We start from the raw sequence: 7,500 nt of genomic DNA, 5'->3' as shown, positions 1-7,500 counted from the left end.
TCTCTCTCCCTCTCTCTCTCTCTCTCTCTCTCCCTCCCTCCCTCCCTCCTCCACTCCTCCCTCCCTCCCTCTCTCCTTCCCTCCCCCTGTCCCTCCCTCTCTCACCCTCCCCATTCCCTCTCTATAATTCACCATTTTGGGTTTTGGCGGAAGGAAGTTATGCAACAAATATTAAATGATTGTCAGAACTGGAGATGCAAAGAGCAATATATTGTGAAGACGATAACACTAGCAAAGCCTCCGGTAATGACACCCGCCGCTGGATCTCCTTAAACAGTAAAGTTAGAAGGGGAGAGTGTCGCTGTCGCCGAAGAGGGGGGGGGGTAGGGAGTGTAGCGTGTGTGTGTGTGTGTGTGTTTGTTTGTGCTTATGTGTTTGTTTGTGTGTGTGTGTTTTGTTTGGGTGTGTGTGTTTGTTTGTACTTGTGTGTGTTTGTTTGAGTGTGTTTGTGTGTTTGTGTGCGTGTTTGTTTGTTTGTGTGTGTGTGGTGTGTGTGTGTGTGTGTGTGTATGTGTGTGTGTATGTGTGTGTGTGTGTGTGCGTGTTTGTTTGTGTGTGTGTGCGTGCGTGCGTGCGTGCGTGCGTGTGTGTGTGTGTGTGTGTGTATGTGTGAGTAGGTACAACCATTCATGAATGTATGGGTATTTACGTATACAGATATTGTAAACATCTCCATATGTAGATAAATGAGCAGATAGACATACAAACAGATGTATAGGATACGGCAGACAGACAGATAGAAAACTGAGATAGATAAACAGATAAATAAATAGATGAAGAGACATAGATAAACATACAGACAGAAGGACAGACAACCAGACATATAATAGATAAAGATAAACCAAAATCTACAACCCAATTGCTAGTCATCCACATCAACTACATGATGAAGAACACATACAACCATTTATCTATCTCTCTACTTACCTACCTATCTATTTTGCGCTCTCCCTCCCTTCTCCCCCCCCACACCAACCCACCTCCCTTTCCCTGCAAACGCCACAGTGCAACGGGACAGCAGGTGGTTCGTGGATAAATAAATAGATAGAGATATACAGATAAACAGACAGACGGACAGACAACCAGGCAGATAACAGATATCTAACCAAAGACACAAAGAAGCCAGCAAACACAACCAAATTCTACAACCCAATTGCTCGCAAGCCACATCACCCGCGTTATGGAGAACACGTACAATCATTTATCTATCTATCTACTTACCTACTTATTTAGCGCTCTCCCTCCCTTTTCTCTGCCCTCCCCCCCACCACCCCACGTACAACCATTTACCTATCTATCTACTTACCTACCTATTTTGCGCTCTCTACTTACCTACCTACCTATTTTGCGCTCTCCCTCCCTTCTTTCTGCCCACCCCCACCCCACCCCCACGTACAGCCATTTATCTATCTATCTACTTACCTACCTATTTTGCGCTCTCTACTTACCTACCTATCTGTTGCTCTCCCCCTCCCTTCTCTCTGCCCACCACCACACATGTACAACCATTTAACTATCTATCTACTTATACCTATCTACTCTTGCGCTCTCCCTCCCTTCTCTCTGCCCCACCACCACCACCCCACGTACAACTATTTATCTATCTATCTACTTACCTACCTATTTTGCGCTCTCTCCTTACCTACCTATCTATTTTGCGCTCTCCCTCCCTTCTTTCTGCCCTCCACCCCCCCACCCCCCCCTACAACCATTTATCTATCTATCTACTTACCTACCTATTTTGCGCTCTCTACTTACTTACCTATCTATTTTGCGCTATCCCTCCTTTCTCTCTCCCTCCCCACCACCACCACCACCCTACGTACAACCATTTATCTATCTATCTACTTACCTACCTATCCATTTTGCGCTCTCCCTCCCTCCCTCCACCCCCATTCCACCACCACCCCACCACCCCACCCCAAAACCACCCAACCTCCCTCTACCCTGCAAACGCCACTGTGCAACGGGGCAGCAAGTCCACCACCACCCCACCTCCCTCTCCCTGCACAGTGCAACGGGGCAGCAGGTGGTTCCCCTGACTTCCTGGCAACAACAGCGGAACTAAAGCATTCGGCCACAACTCGGCGGCCTTGCAGAGAGAACAAAGAGCCGACATTGCCAAAACGCATTGCAGAGGAGGGGGGGGGGGGACTGACGACCGTATGTCAGTTTGCCGCGCGGTAAGATTTGCAATGCGGGGGGGGGGGGAGGTGGGGGGAGAGGGGGAGGGGGGGGGAGTATGAATATGACCTCGTTTTAAGGCCGTTTCCTGCAGACGTGCTGGATGGACGTCAGCCAGGTAGGTGGATGTCAGCTCGTTGGTTGGATGTCAGCTCGTTGGATGGACGTTAGTCAGGTAGATGGATGTCAGCTCGTTGGATGGAAGTCAGCTCGTTGGATGGACGTCAGCTCGTTGGATGGACGTCAGCTTGTTGGTTGACGTTAACTCGTTGGATGGACGTTAGCCGGGTAGATAGACGTCAGCCCGATGGTTGGACGTCAGCTCGTTGGATGGACGTCAGCCCGGTGGTTAGACGTCAGCCTGATGAATAGACGTTAGCCCAATGGATGGACGTCAGCTCGTTGGATGGACGTCAGCTCGTTGGATGGACGTCAGCCAGGTAGATGGACGTCAGCCCGATGGTTGGACGTCAGCTCGTTGGATGGACGTCAGCCAGGTGGATGAACGTCATTCCGATGGACGAATGTCAGCCCGGTGTCAAAGATTATATAGCATGAGCTTGTTGGAGGACGTCAGCCCGGTAGAGAACGTCAGCCCGATGGAGAGCGTCATCCTATTTAAGAGTATTGGCTTTTGGCGAAGGCGGCGGCTGACGTTGGCCAGCTGGAGTCAGCCAAGCGGGAACAAACAGTGGAATCAGTCGCGGGAGAACGGTCGGGAGAGAGCACAATGGAGGACCCTCTGCTGCGAAACTGGACGGAAACTTTATTTTTTTCTCTCTGTCTTTCATTTTTTTTTTCTCTCTTTTTTTTTTTTTTGTTGTTGTTGTTTTTTTCTTTTCTCATTCTATCGTTTTTTCTTTTTTTTTCTTTTTTTTTCTTCTTCTATTGTTTTTTTTTCTATTTTCTCTCTTTTCTTTTTGTGTTGTCTTTTTCTTTATTCTGTGGATGCAGCGGAAATTGTTCTTGCGGTAGAGGAAGATTTTTGGTTGGTTTTGAAAACTGATCAGGTGTTCTTTTTCTCTCTTGGATACCTCTCTTTATTTCTTTCTGTCTTTTGCTTTTTTATTTTGTTTCTCTGTATATTTCTCTCTCCCTTTCTTTTTCTTTCTTCTACATTATATATGTATATATATATATATATATATATATATATATTGTATGTATGTATATATATATATATATATATATATATATATATATATATATATATATATATATATATATATGTATATATATATATATATATATATATATATATATATATATATATATATATATATATATATATATATATATATATATATATATATATATATATATATATATATATATATATATATAATACGTAGAGAATGAGAGAGAGAGGAGAAGTAGACAGACAGACAGATAGACAGATAGAGAGAGGGGGAGAAAGAGAAAGAGAGTGAGAGAGAGAGAGAGAGAGAGAGAGAGAGAGAGAGAGAGAGAGAGAGAGAGAGAGAGAGAGAGAGAGAGAGAGAGAGAGAGGGAGAAAGGGGGAGAGAGGGAGGAGAGAGAGAGAGAGAGAGAGAGAGAGAGAGAGAGAGAGAGAGAGAGAGAGAGAGAGAGAGAGAGAGAGAGAGAGAGAGAGAGAGAGAGAGAGAGAGAGAGAGAGAGAGAGAAAGAAAGAAAGAAAGAGAGAGAGAGAGAGAAGGAAAAAGAAGCACCGTAGATTACATCCGTCAAAAAATCAATCTGACATATATTTATGATATCATTGTACTCTACAGCAAGTCACGTATTTTAATTAACCCCAAATATTTAAAACCCTTTAATACCCTTTCTGAAAAATAAATACTCCTCATTATGCAAATTGATCGACCGTTTCTTTATTTGGAAAAGAAGAAAGAAGTTTGTTGATATAGTTAGATTGAAATCAATCTTGCTATTGTGTTTTCATTAAATTGCAACCACGATATTCATAATCAAGAAATTACACAGTGATATGTATCCTGACGTGAAATTCGTGTATGAACAGTCGTTGTTTGCACTAAACTTGTCATCGTCATTATCATTTCCATTACTGGCATTACCATTATCTTTGTTGATTTTATTGTTTTTTATTGCTATAATCATTGATATCATTTTATCTATCATTTCTTGTCATTATTATTATCCTTGTGGTTATCATTATCCTCCATATTATCATCAATATTACACTGATATCATAATCATTATTAACATTGTTAGTGCTGAAATTATTATCACCATTATCATCATTACTGCACATTGATTTTATCATCATTATTGTTATACAGATTTTTATTATTGTAATTATTGTTATTGTTATTACTTTTATCACCATCAATATTATATTCCTGTTTATCATTATTATTATCATTGCTTTCATAATCATTCCTGTTAATACTATTGTTATAATTATTATTGCTTTCATTATTAATTTCATTAGTATCATCATTATCATTTTTTTTAATACTATTATCAGTTTGATTATAATTGTTATTATCATTATAATCACTCATTACCATCATCATTTTATTATCATCGTTACTATTATAATTATGTTTTTGTTATAATTATTATCATCATTATTATTGTTATTATCATTATCACTATCAATAGATTTTCTGTTGTTGTATTTATCATTATCATTACAATTACTATTGTTATCATTATCTTTATTATCGCGAATATTGATATTGTTATTACCGCTATCGTTGTTACTGTTATTACTATAATCATCTTTATCATTTTCATTATCATCTTTATCATTATTATCATTATTGTTGTTGTTGTTACTGTCATTTTATTGTGCTTGTGGTTGCTATCATTATTACTCTTATTATTAATTTATCGTTGCTGCTGCCATATTCATCCTCCTCTTTATTGTTAATAGTATTATCACTATCGTCATTATTGTTCTTATATTTATTGCTATCATTGTTATCTAACCAATTAATGCGATTATTTTTAGTATTAACTATTCATTAATCGTCGATAGTACAGCACTATTTTGATATCTGTCTTTCCAATCCATCCTATTTTTCTATATGGAATGGATATGTTAATTTGTCTTTGAAAATCTGCGTTGTGATAAGAACAGTCATCCTAGTCAATGGATAAACCACATAATGATATGTATACTTGTAGCTATTCTAATCATAATAACTAATACACATTCACTCGCTCACTTACTAGTTCATGCAAATATTTAGTCACTTACATGTATACATATTACTTATATAAAAATGTATAGATTCACTTAGAATAACATACACATGTGCTCATGATTATCTACACGTATACAAGATTAGCACACACACACAAACAAACAAACACATACAGACACGCGCACGCACTCTCACGCGTACACAAGACTTCAAAACTAATGACAAATGGCATTAATAACGTCCTTATGGAATATCCGGCACTCAAGATAGGGCTAAGATGTATGAGTTTTTTTTTACCCTATTGGGAAGATATACGTTGCCTTATAAGGGGGTCGGGCAGTTTAGGTCTAGTCGAATCTTAATGGGAAAGGGAGGGTAGGGGGGAGCTTAAGGGAGAGAGGAGAGAGAAAGGGAACGGGGAAGGAAGGGGATTAAGGAAGAAAGGGAGGGGGATGGAGGTAGGGAGAGGGTGTGAGTAGAGAGGGTTGGGGATTTAGGTAAATAGATAGGGGAGGAAGGAAGGGAGGGGGTAGGGAGGAGGTGTAAGTAGAGCGAGGTGGGGGATTTAGATAAAGAATGGGAGAGGAAGGAAGAAGGAGAAGAGACAGGCATCAAAATACGAATAAGAGAAGAGATGGAAGGTAAGAGGAGAATGAACATCGAAGGAGAGTGTGAAAGCCAGGACACGCTAGAGAGACGAAACAGATTTACGAGAGGAAGGGGGAAGACAGAGAGAAAAGGGGAGAGAAAATGGAGGAATATTTCTCCCAAGACGAGGACCCATATGGCGAAGGAGGGCAGGAAGTGATCGATCTCGCCCAAAATGAAAGCCGTATCTTATCCGCTTATAATTCGAATGACAGCCGGTAAGAATTAATGATATGCTAATGAATGAAGAATCTGGAAGTAATTTTTATCTTTATTTCTAATATCATTATTCTAATTGTCATTATCTTTATTAATTTTATTTTTAGCATCATCGTCATTTTTAGTATAATATTATTACTATGATGATGATGATAAGGATGATAATTATGGTTATTAATATCATCATCGTCATTTTTAGTATGATATTATTACTATGATGATGATGATAATGATGATAATTATGATTATCAATATCGTCATCATCATTATTATCATTATCATTATTGTTATTATCATTATTATTATCAATATTATTAGTGTTATTATCATCATTATTTTCATCTTCATTATTATCATTACTATCAGAGATGTAAGTATTATTATTGTTATCTTCATTTTCATCATCATTATTATGTACATTATAATTATCAAATCTATTGTTATTATTATCATTATTATTATTACAATTATCTTTTCATTATTATCATCATTATCATTATCATCATTATCATATCATTATGATTAACATTATTGTTATTAGTGTTATTATTATTATCATTATTAATTTTACCAATACCATTGTTATCATTATCATCATTATTATTATTGTTGTTATAATCATTACTACTATTATTATTATTATCATTACTATTATTATTATCCTCATTATTGTTATAATTGATATTACTGCAAGTACTATTTTTATCATTATCATTATTATCATTATTATTATTATTATTATTATTATTATTATTGCTATTATCATTATTATCATTATTATTATTATTATTATTATTATTATTATTATCATTATTATTATTATTATTATCATTATTATTATTATTATTATTATTATAATCATTATCATTATTATCATCATATTATTGTTGTTGTTGCTGTTGTTGTATCAGGTATTACCATTTTTGTTGCTATCATTATCATCATTATTACTGATTCCATTAGCATTATCATTATCATTACTACTATCATTATTATCACAATCATCAACATTAACATTGTTACTATCATTATCATCATGATTATCATTATGATCATCATTATCATTCTAACTGTTGTTTCTATTACTATCATTAATATGATTAGCTATAATTTCATTCTAAACTCTCATAGTCATTATGATTATAATTACCGAGATCATTCCTTCAATATGGCTGCCAGCCTGTCACGATGACATTTTTGCAGCCTTCAAAATATCTTAAAGAGGCATGAGATTCTTTCACGTCGAAATTAGTACATCTCCGAATTTTCGTTCAGCTAATGGTACAAAAGTGCATTT

This window comes from Penaeus vannamei, chromosome 32, assembly GCF_042767895.1.
Source record: "Penaeus vannamei isolate JL-2024 chromosome 32, ASM4276789v1, whole genome shotgun sequence".
Classification (NCBI taxonomy): Eukaryota; Metazoa; Arthropoda; class Malacostraca; order Decapoda; family Penaeidae; genus Penaeus; species Penaeus vannamei.
This window is presented reverse-complemented; position numbering follows the sequence as displayed.